Source organism: Cygnus olor, chromosome 9, assembly GCF_009769625.2.
Source record: "Cygnus olor isolate bCygOlo1 chromosome 9, bCygOlo1.pri.v2, whole genome shotgun sequence".
NCBI lineage: Eukaryota > Metazoa > Chordata > Aves > Anseriformes > Anatidae > Cygnus > Cygnus olor.
In genome coordinates this window covers 24,209,293-24,223,666 of record NC_049177.1, presented here as the reverse complement: position 1 = coordinate 24,223,666, position 14,374 = coordinate 24,209,293, and the positions used below count along the sequence as shown (strand labels likewise).

Here is a 14,374-nt window from a genome sequence, read left to right as displayed (position 1 = left end):
TTCGTATGAGGTGATCTTCATAATCTGCAATCCACTAAAGTGGAAGAGCGTAGCTGCTGCTTTGCTATGGCCAACGGGTGTGGTAGGGCATGTGGCTCAACTGAACATTCTGTGTAAATGCTTCTGTTTTCTTCATTTTCTTCCATAAATGCTTCATATCAACCCCTGTTTGCATGGTGACTCTTCAAAAACATCTGGTACTAGAAACTTAAACAGAGGAAAAATACCCATGAGTATGACCTGCAAAACTTTGCAGGTACAGATGCATTTGGTCACTGTGGATGGAGCATTTTTGGGTGAGGACTCTTCTTTTGTCTGTGTTTTCAGCATCTCTGGAAACTTCATTCCTCATAAGTAGTCTGAAATTTCTCCTGACTTTTTTCAGCAATATCACTCCTAGACTATGAACATCTGACTGAAGGTGAACAGACTTCACCTGATAGCGTGGCCTACTGAAGCTATCAGATACAGAGCAGCAACATAGCCTTCTTTCTGAACCCTTTTTGGAAAGGGGTTTATTTGTATTGTATTTATGTTATAGTGTCTCCTGAGGTGTTTTATGAACAGTCTAGAGCATAGAAAGACAGTTCTTGCCTGAAAAACTGATGATTTGGCAAGAGGCGAGCTCTCAGGTGGATGGTGTGGTCTGTGATACTGTACTACAGAAGGTGTAGGTTTATTTGGGAACCAGGTTGCCTGCCTGGGTGTATGATGTTAGTTGTGCTAGCTAGCTTCTGAGCGTATACAGATGATGTCGAGGTTAAAAGCAGGCAAGGCTGATGGCAGTGGGGAGGGACGGCTGTTACTAGGGAGGGGATGGGGGGACTAGGTAGCAGAGCAGCCTGCTCTATAGAAGTGTAAATGTCTATCAATGGAGAAATATGAGAGAAAGAGGAAAAATAAACTTTGAGATTAAGTCTGGGAGAGGTAACTCCAGACTTTGGGTGGAAGACTGAAGTGTGCATTCAGGGTGAGAGTGTGGATGTGGACAGACTGCTCAGCACATTCAGAGGTGCAGGGGAGGAGTGAGAAAGGATGGCAGTCACAGAAAATTATATCTCCTGAAATAGCTTGCTTCCAAGAGTGTTCGTTCCTGGGACTACAGGGAAGGTATCGTTTTTGATGAGTATTATGTCTATAATTAGGCTTCTAAGCTGCTGCAAAGGAGAGTACAATTTTTCGAAGGAATGCGTGCCAAATATATTGAATTAGTTAGAAACAAATGGGCTTTGTTTATGTTTTTGAGGCAACTTCCTAATTATGTTAAGTTCAAGTGCTCAGAATGCCAGCAAGCAAAGAAAATAAACATGTAATTTAAGAAAAACCATTAGATACCTTTCCTTGAGTAGAAGGATTGATCGCATATCCCCAAATAGCAAGAATATTACAGTCAAAGGGCTCAAGTAGAGTTATCTAAAGGCTGATTACAGAATAACAGGTATTTCATTTATTGCGTACAAATATGCAGTTATTACATCCTGTCTGTAAACTTCAATTCACCTGTTTAAAAGAAAAGCTTTTCTTTTTATCCTTTTAAAGATGTAATATATAATGTAATGTGAATGAAAACAGAATATGTACTTTTATACTTTTTGTACAAATTCAGTTTTGTTCAGGGCTGAGGTTCTGTTCACACTGTTTAATTTTATACTCTCAATGTCAATAGTTTCTACAGAAAAGAATATTCACCCTAGAAACAAAAAGCCCTTCAGATAAACTTTGCACATCTGTCTCCCCTATGGCACCTCTATTTCATTTCTTCCAACATAAACAATTGTCTTGCGACTCATTGGGCTGCAGAGTGGGACAGAATTGTAGGATCCCAGACTAGAGATCCCTTTGCATCTCCAGATCTACCTACGTTATCCCATGCAGATGCACATCTAAACTCTGCTAATGGTTTTCACACACTTCCCAGTATTTTCTGCTTTTCTCTTTTTAATTAGTCTCTCATCAATAGTTGTGTTTTCTAGACCAGTTATAATTTTCATTGCATGTCCTATTTGCCTTGAATGTTGTCAACGGTGAAATTAGCTTTAACTTCATGCAAAGTAAATCCAAAGTTACTAAAAATCGCAAAACAATAAGATAATTCCTATTTGATAATATGTATGTTCATGTGTTAGTCTACTGTATCTTTTGATGAATCCTTTAAAAATAGGCAGTCCACAAACATCGAGGTGTTATATTTCATGTTGTATTCGCTGTATGCCTTCATAAATTTTGAAGTTATATATTGAAGAATATATTTTGGTGTTCTGATGAGAAATCTTAGAAGTCAAGAGGCTGTGAAGAAGGGAGTTTATTTTTTTCCTTAGTCCTCCATGCAGTTTTCAGCTTAGCTGCAATGATATTCATTTCCAAGAAGTAATATACTGCCCTTAATTTCAATAATGATCACATCTGCTCTTATGAGTCAAACAGTGTTATGGAGCGACACGGAACATCTTTCGGTGTTGATGGTTCAACTATATTAATGTTGATTCAGCCTGCCTGAGTTCACTAATCCCTCTTGCGTCTCATTTAGTTTCTCCTTTGAGCTGAGGATCAGTACAGAATAGTCTCGAAACTCTCTCAATGACCAGAATTCTTCAGTGGGACTGGAGTTTCTCTGAAAGCATGTCAAAGCAAGCAGCAGTCTGCAAATGTGGGTGCTGTGGGAGGAGGGTTCTGGGAAGTACCAAAGCTAGTTTCCTACCTGAAGTTCTTGCATGGCAATAGAGAGAAATGAAGAGGAAGAAAGAAGAAATAGCTCTCATCCATCATCAAAGGAGGAAAAATTTACCCTTCTCAGATGAACTGATGGTTTTTCCGCTCCATCATCCATCTTACAAGTAGTAGATTCCTGTTCTAGCAGTAAGCATGGCAAGATTGGTAGATGATTAGCAAAAGCTCTGACCCTGCAAGTTTCAGAAATTTGTTAAAGGTCAAGTGAGAAGAGATTTGGATCTCTGGCAATGAAATACACTCTGCGAAGGGAACGTTCAGTTTTTGCAAGCACCTCAAACAGCACTCTCTCTGTCTCTGCTCATTAATCTTGACCTAGCAGCATTTCTGCTATCATATATCTTTTCTCCTGTTAAAGATGAAGATTTTTCTTGTAATTATGAAGGCACAGTTACAGACAACATATGTGCATTGGACAGAAGTGTTATCTTAGTACTGAATATCATCAGAGAAGCCGGGTAGAACCCATGAAGTGTATCTAAGAGAATTAGTAAATGAATTAGTAAATTTTAGGGGGGGAAGGCATTTTGTTTTGGAAGCAAATTTTTTAAAGGAAAAAGCTGAAAATAATCTGGTGTGGAAAATGTGCAGTTTTGTTTCTTTTACAGAGAAGAATGAAGCTTTACTGCCTGTATGTTGGGTCCTAAGACCCCCTGAAGAGTAGCTCTATGCGTTAAAGTTTTGTTAGCCAAAACAGTCAGTACTGAACTTCAGTGTCTGGTCTTTGCTATACCTGCAATGGTCTCCTGAATTATTCTGATTAATTGCTGCTTTTTTTTAATATTACCTTACTGATATATTCTTTAAAGACCAGTGGTCTTTGAGTTCTTTCTTCCCATTAGATGCAATAACTCACTTTTATGGTTTCCACAGGAAGAGCTCATGCCCTGTTATTGCAAAAGGTGGATATCTGGGGTAGTAAAGACTAGCTATTTGACAGCACTTTTCCTTCTTTTATAGGTGAACAATGCCGAGGAATATTTATTTCCTAGAGGGGAAACAGTCCGAGCAGAAAACCCAGGCTACTCTGACTATTCCTTCCTGGTAAGAGGTAAGATTTCTTAAGTGTAAAGGTAAATACTAACCCTAAGTCTCACTCTCACCTCTCACTTTCTAATGTGGAGGTGCTCAAAATCTATTGGAGATCCCCACATAACTGGAGTTTTCCTTTAAGGGCTCCATCAGTGCAAAGACCTTTTCCATTATAGTAGGGAATTGCTCAGAATAATCTATAGAGAAGAAAAAATTTTGCTGAAATAAGTTGGGATGTTGCTTATTTTCAGGGAATTAGTGTGAAATGAAGACTGTCTCTTAAATTTCTGCTGGATCATGTCTTCCTTCAATTTTGTTTAACAAAAATTAATATGATGTTTTAAATTTCACCTTGCTGTTGCATGTAAGCCACTGCTCTGTCAGCCAGTCAAATAAAGTCTTCAAAGTAATTGACTTTCAGAAATATGCACTTGTTACTTCTTAGATATTGATATTTTCAACTCCCAGTTTCATGCTTATCTGAAGAAATGAAGAATATAATGATAAATTAGATTAATTCAGATAGATCAGTTTATTTGGTCAAGCTAGGTAATTTTTAGCTGTCTCAGTTCTGAAGAATCATAGTTAGTGATTGTGACACAGATTATAAATACTACTAGTGAACTGAGTTTTATTTCCTTGGACTGCTTTTGAGTGCCTAAAGAACACCATCCTAGGGTGGTGAGTTCAGCCCCATTAGGGTCCAGAGCTTGCTCTTGTTCCACCTGAATTCACTGAAAACTTTTCCTGTTCTTGAATTAGTCTATTAGATATCTAATCCTTTGCTTGCCTAGGAAACTCCTCAGGGAAAGAGGACAAGAAAGAGAGGGACACTTTCTGTGTTGCACGGTGTACATATTGGCTGTGTGAAGATGATCTTCCTTTGGTTTGAAAATTGGATGCCACCACAAAAGCTTTGCAGAAGAAAGGCTTAAATTAGTACCATATAATCCTCTATCTGCACCTAGGGATACTTATCTTAAGCATGTTGCAACATAAAACCACTTTTTATTCATAAAGATTCAGTAATCTAAAAGTAAAATGCTTTTATTTACTGTCCACCGGGAGACCAGCAGTGTAATATATTGCATTAATTTTACATGATAAATGAGTTTGAGGTGCATGTGCCATTTCTTTCCAACTACTTGTGTAAATAAGTAGCATTTTTTAATGCTGTTATAAGAGATAAATTAACAGAAAACAATGGATTACCCAATGTCTCAGATTTTATGGGTATGAGATATAATTGAATTCATCTTTGTTAAAAGTTGACCTTTTGAATAAGTTCCCTGCTGAGTGTTTTAATTATTTGAGCAGGTATTCACAGCTTGAGACCCTTGACAGATTGATTTGCTTTGAGTGTATCAAAGAGACTGGGTCACATTAATCCATGGTGTAACCTTGCTGAAATCAGTGCCATTTCTGAAAAAGGAACAATTTGAAAAATTCCTTATAGGAATACCTATTTTGCCCAGGGGAGTCTTCTAAAAAGTGTCTCATGCTTATGATATTTTAATAGTGCAAACTTAGTGTTTAAAAAAAAGTGTTAGCTATTTGAAGCTTTTTTTTTTAATTACCATGTAAGGAGCGTGTTTCTTTATCAAAGAGCAGGGAGATGGTAGACCATTCTTGGTGCTAAGCCAGCTGGGAAATCTAGGTGTAGGTAGCCCCACAGCCATTTTAGCCATCCAGATGTTGTAAAGAAGGATGCTGGGCCCAGCCTGCGGTCCTTGCACACATAAAAGGCATTAGGGCAGCTTTGGCTGCTGCCCTTTGCACCTTCTGATGGCACAGTGACTGTGACCCACAAATCTGGGCAGCATGCTGTTCCTGCCCACATAAACAGGCAAGCTTATTTTAGTCTCCAAAGACTAAATCATGGAGCAGGGTTTCCAGGAAGCCAATTAGTAGTTAAACAGGAGATAATTAGATTTAATAGAAAAACTGTAAAGAGCCTAAGAAATGAACCAAAGAGGTGAGAACAATAGGTTGTGTTGAAAGAGTAGTGGGCAAGGGGATAACTATCAGTGGAGTTCCTTGAAAAGCTGGTTTAAGAGAAATATTATTTTTTGGCTGATGACTTTGGCACTAAAGTAAAAAATGTGCTAATGAAATTTTCTGATGACATAAAACCAGAAGACGCTGTCAATGCTGAGAAAAATTGGATTAATTAGGCAGAGCTGGATGGTGTTGAAGATGAGAATAATGGAATTATGATGAAATTGAGTAGTGCAAGTTCAGGGTTATGTCCTGAGGACTAACAACATGAATATCATTCAGCACCAGCAGGAAGAGAGAGACCTCTGGGGCATTTAGTCGATGCTTCTGACCTGTTAATACAATGCAGCGTGTTGTGAAAGGTGCTGTCGAGTCCTCAGCTGAAATCTGTCTGGGGCTGTGGCTACCTGTGCTCGGGGAAAGCAGAATTTGGGCCAGAGCAGATGCCCAGAAAGGCTGTGGCACGGGGGGACAGAAGAGCCGGTCCCAACAGAGGCTGAAGCAGCTCTGCTCATTTAGCTGAGCAAAATGAAGGGAAATGATTGCCATGTATGAATACATCTGGGTGTAAGGGAAAGGAGGGGGTAAACTCTAGAGGATGTTTTTTTTTGTCAGCAGGACAAGTGATTTACAAACTAGTTTTGAATAAATTTAGGCTGAAAATTAATGGAAGGCTTCTGACTGCAGGAGGAGTGGGAATGCTGTGTAAGAAACCTGTCCAGGTTTGTGAGGGCAGTGCTGAGGTGCAGTAAAGGTTTGGACTGTCAGCAGGGAGAGGCCCAGGAGCCCTTCCAGCTCCCTGGTCTCGTAGCACTTAAAGCTCAGAGCTTCCTGTTACCCAGCAATGCTTCACGTACCCCTCGGAGGTAATTTACAGGCCTGTCCAGACAATCATCGTAGCATTTCAGTAGCTTGTGGGTATCTGTAGAGGTCTTAACACCAAAATATAGAGGGGGTATTGCTACATTTTTAAGCCTGTCACGTAGGCATTCAGATCCACGCCTCTTGCAGAGCCCAAGTGAGTTCACTTGGAACAATCCTTGGGGGATCTGGATTTTGAAGGGGTGCTGTGTGCTTAGTTGACATCTGCAGTGCAGATAAGTTTTGCATAACTTTTTTTCAGCAGGTGATTTTTTGTAAGCTCTTTATACAAGAGGGCACACAGAAAGGGGAGTTGGAAGAGGTAAGGTTCATCTTGAGTGCAACGTCTATTTTAGTGAGGAATACTATTTATCTTGTGGTTATACCTCAAAAAAGACGACAACTGGCAGATGGTTTTCCAAAACATCATCAGGCTAGTCAGTCACGCTGCAGGATTATGACATATTACAAAGAAATAATAAACATTTTTTGGACGCATCTGGAGACAAGTGCTTCCCTCTACTCACTTGACAGTAAGATACCCAGGTGAGTTAAGAACATGCAAAATAACCTGTATGTAATACATTTTTCAGGTCCTACTTTAAACTTGATATTTGTTTTTTAGAACGTGGGGTTTTTGAATGCCTTCTTCACTAAGGTATCCTTTCCAGAAGGCCAATCAGAAGTGCCTGTTACCTCTGAACTTGGCATCTGGTTACAGATATCCTTTTTCATTTCCCACACTTCAGAGCTGTTTATATAAAGGCAGTCCCATGTGGGCTCCTGCGGGTGTGGAGCTGCGGGCTCAGAAAGGCGATTAGCTCCCAGTTCTGTGCGCAGGTGCTGCGCAGCACCCTTCAGCGGGCACTCTGCTCGCTGACATCCAGCATTGGTGCTGTTCTTTCTTTTTCTTACTGCTTTCCATGGCTGCCTCAGATCTTTGTACCTGGGACAAACGGGATATTTTTGAAACAATCAGAAATTCTTCATGTTTTGTCTCCTGCTTCCTGTGCCACTTTGGAGATCATGCTGCCACCAGGACCTTGAGAAGTTCACTTGGTATTCACCATTGCTTTATTCCCGTACATCTTTGGTAGCTAAACAAATCTCTTGTAAAACTTTGGGTACCAAGACATGATTCATTTGCATACAAAAATGATTTTTGACTGCTGTAGGGAGTACATATAAACCTCTTGTAACTTGGCAAATACAGATTTCATTGTTTGTCTCTCAGAAGCCATTTCCTGAGTATAACCTGGGAGTATTTGACTTTCCTGAATGCAACCAGATATAACCCTGATGAGCTAATACAGTTTTAAAATTATTAGTTTGTTATTTGAGTGTAATTATATTCCAAGACCAAATCTTTTCTAGAATTAGTTTTGGTTCTGCTCCTACAAGTGGGTATTATTTGCTTTGTGTAATTGTAGATCTTCAGTTGCCTTGGCAACGTAACACTGTTAAATTTAGAAACTAATTTGTTTTCTGTCACTTTGCTCTTTACTGTTAAGAAGACAAGCTGTTTGCTATTAAATAAAACTTGAAAAGGAGGAGAGATAAAGTGTGCATAAAAATGTAACGTATAAAATATCATGTAGCCTTCTCTCATGGATGAAGGATAAAGCACTGGCAAGGCCAGGAGGGAAACCCCTCTGTTCCCGAAGAATTAAGTGGAAGCTGCTTTATGCTTCCGCGGGGGATTTGCATGGAAGCATCCCTGCCCTGCTGAGGCACTGATACGCCCTTCAGAGTGCCTCCTGCCTACGGGCCATGTAACTGTGAAAATTTGTGTGTGTGCATACGTACAGTTCTGTGCACATGTACATACATACGATACACACATATGCAATGGGAGAGCTGCAAAAGGTTATGCAGGTGTTCCACGTCTGTGTTTATAATCCTGGTTCTTGCACTGGCTTTGTTCTTTCCCACAGGGAAGGTCACTTGGCCTCTGTAACTTTTAGCTGAAATACTGATAGCGAGCAAGTTACTGAATTAAGCACAGGGAAAGTCTAGTGAACTTTTGCCCCTAGGAAGGTGCCCCTCTGCCCACTTTCTTACAACTGAGAGATTTTCTAGCCTCTTTGCCTGCCTGGCAGATGCTTGTCTAACCTCTTAAAAAACCTATCCTGATGGAGGTCCCTAAATAATGTTTCACTGATTAGCGCTCTTCAGTAGTAGAAAAAAATCCCAGTATTCTAGTTAAATTTCTGCTTCTGTTTAAGCCTATTACTCTTGTACTGTTCCCAACAGGCATGAAGGAAAGCATCCTCTCTTCTCTTCTTACATGTTTGAAGGCTGCTATTGGGCCTCTCCTGAGGGTGTGTGCGGTGTAGCAAACACCCAAATTGTCCGTATGTGAATAGCAGAGGAAAAAAAACGCCTTGCTGATAGCAAGACCACCAGCTGTGTATGTTATTGCCATCGCCCCAAAACACCGCTAGCCCTCAGTTCAGCTAAGGCTGTGGGTGATATCATCTAGAGTATTTAATATATAGTATGAGCGAGGCTGAATGGGATGAAGTCAGGCAGTCTGTGGGTGGTGGGATCACTTACTCATTTTGCTGACGGAAAAGTTCTGGAGTACCAAAAATCACATGGGTGCCCTAGACTGAAGGTGGATGATTTTGATGGTTCTTGGTCCACAATGTCAGAAGACAATGGAGATAAGTGAAACAGGTCCCTGAGTTCTTTTTTTCCCCAAGTAGTGTGATTTAGGAAGCCATGATTTACCTATACAGAACCTTACTTGCTACTGTTTTCCACTTAAAGCCAGCAAGTTCAGTCCTATTTCAGAAAGAACTCAAGTGTGTGCTTGACCTTGGAGGGATTCAGGTACTTTCTCAAGTCAGTACCTACGTATGTGTGCCACTGCCTCAGCTTTGATTTGTTTAGATTAGTTGAAATGGTGGCAGGGCAACTATTTTGTTGGATTACTTTAGATCACTGGTTTAAAAGGAGAAGGGAGGAAAAAAACGAAGAAAGAAGCAAGCACTCAAAGATTTCTGGTCAGTGTTACTGTGCAACACCTAGTAGAGGCTGTTACAAGTGTTTTATTCTGTATATTTTCTGGATATTTCTGCATTACAGCACTACATCTTGTTAGTATATTTTATAAAATCTATCAAAACAGACACAATTGCAAAATTGTCTTTGGGATGGAACTGAGATATGTATCATGTCACAGCAAAAAGCTTAAACCAGTGCTGAGAACTTTCTAGTGATGTTAGCAGAGGGTTCCTGAGGAAAACCCATGGTAGTAGTAATCTCTCCATCCATGATTATGTATACACTTTCACAGCTTCTTTAAAAGTGCATGAATCCTGTACACTAGAGATTTGTCAGTATATGGCCAAGTGGCTTTTGTCTAACTGGTTGTGTGCCATTTCTTAATCATGAAATCATCTACTCTACAAATACTTTCATATGTAAAAAAAAAAAAAAAATTTAAGCACACACTTTCATGACAATTTTATTTTGCTTTGCTTCCTAAAATAAAAAGCAGTAGTAATAACAATAATAAAAAAAAATCCTGACATTTCCAATAAGCGGGTCAGTCTACAAATGGATAATAAAGGAATGAAAAAAAGGTAGAATAAAAATTCCTGCTGGCAGAGATAGATTGCTGGGCTGAGAGTTGCTGATGATCAGCATTACTGTGCAGCCATGTTTTTAATGGCTTTTTATTCAGCCACTTAAAATAGATCATTTGTGACCATTTAGGACACTACTGAACATGCATTGTCACTCTGATGTGCCAATTATGTCAGAGAAAAAATAATTTTCTAAAGTCCTTCTGGGATTGCTGTGTGGCAAAGCAAGCTCATTTTTAAAGAATATGAGAGTTTCCTTTATCTTAACACTTTGTCCACTGTGAGTTTTGTTGGAGGTTTAATTCTCAGACTATTTCTGTACCTTTGGATTAAAATGTGATGTTCCCTTGGAGACAAAGGTGGTATTTTATATTACATAATATGATGGGTTCAGTACTTTTTTTTAAACAATGTATAAATCAGCCTGGTATCTTTACAGCAAAAGGGAGAATATAAAATATTGATGTTACTGCTGTAAAAGTAGGTCTTTCACATTAATTTTTTTAAAATAAGGAAGTAAAGTAGAAACTCAGGAATGTTTAAGTCAGTAGAAGAGTAGGCTGGCAAATTCATCCAGAAAGTTGCACTTTTGTGTTGTAGGAGGTGTTTTTATCCTGCTTACACTGGTGGCCTTAACTTGGGCTGGTGAAAGCTGAAAGTTGGTCATCAAAACTGCAAACTGGACCCACTGCTTTGGGTGGTGACTCCCTGCATTTTGTCTCAAAAGCACCAAAGGAACCTGTGTACTTAACAAAAAGTAGGATGATGCGTGTAGTTTTTTTCAATATGTAAAATTCTCCATAGTCCTGATCCTGGTGCCATCGAAGATGGTGGGGAGAAGTCCTAGTGCTTTCAGAGATCTCTGCTCCCACCACTTCTGAAGATGTACGCCTGGAGCACCGTCCAAAGGCTGACTGGGTGCAGGATGGCCGTGATGTGTGACCTCACCGGCACGCGCTGCAGATGGCACGTGGTGCTTGCTCTGGGGCCTGCTGGTCTCCAGGGGCCTTCTGGACATCACAGCAAGCCCCAGAGCTGCCTCTACTTCTTCAGATTATGCTAGTACCTCGTTAAATAAGGTTCTATTTTACTTTGTAGGCAGATTTTGCAACAGCGTCTTAAATTGTGACCGTGTCCTACAGTGCTTGAGTACTGTTTGTGTTAGGGGTCTTACTTGAATTTTATGTGACCTTTAGATCTGTTAAGTATTGAAAATAATATACACCTTAAAAGGCATTCTCTTCTACCCAGTAAGTTTAGTTTGTGCATTTTTTGTTTCTATTTTTGTTTTTATTTTTAATAACTGCTAAACCAATAATGTAAGTATGGTTTCTGTTTTTGTGCACTTGGCGATATACTCACGTAGATAAAACCTAATTCTGTAGACCAGTATGAATCAATTACCAGTGCGTTGAAAGTGGTGCTAAAGTACAACCAGCATCTAGCTTCATGCATTTTATCAGGAGCATCAGAGCAAGGACTGACAATGCAATGCTGTATGCTGATGTTTGATTATGATCTATAGTTCTAATCAATATGTTAAGCAATATCAAATTTTATCCTTGAGGCTTTTATTTTTATAGAAAGAAGTAATAATTTGTGTAGAGGAAATGAAGTTGAAGGCTGGCAGTTTGAAAATGTGATCTCAACTTGAACTAGTGCTGCCCTGTCCACAATGTCTCATTCAGGAAATAAAAAATTGGATTTGAAGTAGACAGTGCTGCATGTTTCTGCAACGGCATGTGCAGGGTAGACACAATCTTCTAGATTTTTTTGGCTATGTTCCATTTTAGTAAATGGACTGGTCTTTTACCACCTTTGGTTTAAGGGCTAACAGATAAAGTTATGGAGTCTCACCACAAAAAGAGTATGTCTTAAGTACTGCTTGTACTTTTGGCTTGTACCTTTTGCTTTTGGCTTTGGAAATACCCTACCAAGTGTTTGTTTTTTTGTGAATGACTTTACAGAGGATACATACCAGGCAAGTTCAACCTACTGGTGCCCAGTTTTCTCATTGTCATAGGTTCTTTAGGATCAGCATAGCTACAGTCAACAGTCATATTCAGGAGTGTGGCAAGCTAAGAACTTGACTGGGCATCATAGCATGTAAAGTATATAAAGTAGACTTAATTCATAAAAATACTCTAGATTTTTCATCAACATTCAAGGAAGAATAAAGAGGAATACCCTCCAAAATAACTTCTATGCTCAGAACAGATTAGTTATGTTTAAATAGTTTTAAACTGATTAAAAATTCTGTACTGCTGTAAAGCACACTTATATAAGTTCTGTGCTCAAATAATAATAAAAAAGACAAAATACATAAAAAAAAAACTCTACGCATAATCTTAAACAGGAAAGAGGTGGGTGTCAGTTTTGTAATCCCAGTGTCTGGCTTTGAAAGGCAAATCTGAAAAGCACGCAGCATGTCTGCTTGTATTTAGAATAGACTTGTTGAATTCTGTTCAGCCAAAGGAAAGTAAGCCAATTATAAGGAAGTCTTTTATTTTTAGTTCAAGTAGAATAATAAGATGAATCAGCCAGTATGGCACTTGGGCTACTTCAAATACTCTGTCTTTCACCCAAGCAAATACTGCAAAACATTTATGATTAATTGGCTGCTATTTCCTTTAACTGCAGTTGAAGTTGATGGAGCTATGTTGATCTCAGTGCTTGAGGAGCTCTCCTCTCTGTAGGTTGAGAGCTGTACCCCGAATCCTTTTACAATGTGTGTATGGGGAAAAATGTAAAACCATAATTTTTTGCTCTGTTTGCTTTCACTTCTGTTGCTATTCGTGGATTAATCGATAACTGAAAAGTAAGAGGTACTGCAATAGAATTTTCTTGATTTTACTGTTTGAGTTTGCTATGACAAATTTGATAGTATGCGTTGTACAAGGGAGCAGTGCTACCAAAAAGCATGCAAAAGCTGTACAAAGGAGATGCGGTCACAATCTAAATACAGCTTGCGTAAGCAGTTCCCCAGGTTGAAAGGTGGCATACTGATGCCTGCCTAAAACACTGAAGTGTCTGGGAACGTTAATAATTTTGATCATAAATTTAATACATTTGCTTAATAAAGCCTTCCTTATGTTTCTTTAATATCTAATGGTGCTGTCAGTGTAGTTGTGGATGCTAAAAGGCTGCATCAACTGCACGGTGCTTCTGAGGAGCTTCTTGCATCTGTCCAACTTATGAAACTGCGGGCTGCAAAGATTCTCCCTTTTGTTCAATAAATATGCCAGTACTTCCCACTTGATGGTGTAGAAACAGCAATTCACGTTGAATAACAAATGTGTACCTATGTGATGGAACAGAAACGTGCATTTCCCGATGTCTGACCTGCTGTGCATAGAGGCATTGGGACAACATCTACTTGCCACAGCCTGTTGCAAGTGGTGTATACCTTTTAGCTTAATCATTGGATATGCTGCCCCTCTGTGATTGTCATCATTTTGTTATAAGAGCTTCAAGGACGTGGATGTTTTCTGGAAGGAATCAGCAGAAGATACTGATAACTTTATTGCATACTGAGGTGAGCTTGGATCCATCTTTGGAATGGGTTTGCAAGAAGCAATGAAATGGCAACAACTTCTATTCCTTAGAGTGAACTAAAGTTCAGTCAGTCTTTGCTAGATATTGGATGAAAACTTTTTTAAAAATTTTAGCCAAACCTACCTAATGTTTCTTTTAATTTGGACATTTCAGATGATCCATTTTGCTGTGGATGGACTCCAGAGGTGACAAGTCTGAAAAGAAAACAATGGAAGTACATTAAATATCATTTGCACAGCTAATTTATGTATATACTTGATAAAATGACAGGATTTCTACAGTGTTAGGCTTAAACATTATGCCCACTCAGTTTTCTTATCAGCTGTATGCCAGCAGGCTATACACATAATTCTCTCTTTCACTGCTTACTGGACCCAAGCCTACTCAATTTAGTTTAGCTGGCAATGGCACTTCTCACTTTCTTAAAACATGGGGCCTTCCAATTTCCAAGAATGTTTATAGTATCATAATAATTTGGAACAGGTGTTCGAACCTCTCTCCTCCACTGCACAACAGAAGGTTTATATATTTTCCATTATATATGGAGACAACTCATAGCACTTAGGATGACCATCTGTCATTGAATTTCTTCTTTTTGACTATAAGCA

The 14,374-nt window shown here is 39.2% G+C and overlaps 1 protein-coding gene across 5 annotated transcripts in view; it reads left to right on the top strand.

Moving 5' to 3' along the window:
* The window catches only part of OTOL1 (otolin 1), an 81,312-nt gene that overhangs the window by 46,294 nt on the left and 20,644 nt on the right, over positions 1-14,374 (top strand). For all 5 annotated transcript variants that reach the window (XR_005822531.1, XR_005822532.1, XR_005822528.1 and 2 more), the window contains exon 3: positions 3,688-3,778. The gene's annotated coding sequence lies outside the window, so the exon portion shown is untranslated. The remainder of the gene's footprint in view (positions 1-3,687; positions 3,779-14,374) is intronic.